We start from the raw sequence: 268 nt of genomic DNA, 5'->3' as shown, positions 1-268 counted from the left end.
AAGAACCCAAAACAAAATATCTAAAAAGGAAGAAAATATCTAAAAAGTAAGGAAAATATCTTCTTGCAAAAAGACAATTTTGCCCTCGCATTATTTAATGGGGAAAAATTTGACTTTTTGATCGAGAAAGAATTTGGGAATTTCGCTTACGCCATTGCGTAGAACGCGGCGAAAGGAGTTCGTAGACACGGAGTAGACCCGAATCGGAGCCGTAACGAAGAAGTTATGGTCTAAAAACCGCGAGGGGAAAAATGGTAATTTGGTCAAA

Source organism: Prunus dulcis, chromosome 2, assembly GCF_902201215.1.
Source record: "Prunus dulcis chromosome 2, ALMONDv2, whole genome shotgun sequence".
Taxonomy (NCBI): domain Eukaryota; kingdom Viridiplantae; phylum Streptophyta; class Magnoliopsida; order Rosales; family Rosaceae; genus Prunus; species Prunus dulcis.
The sequence above is the reverse complement of the archived record's forward strand: the minus strand, read 5'-3'. Positions refer to the sequence as shown.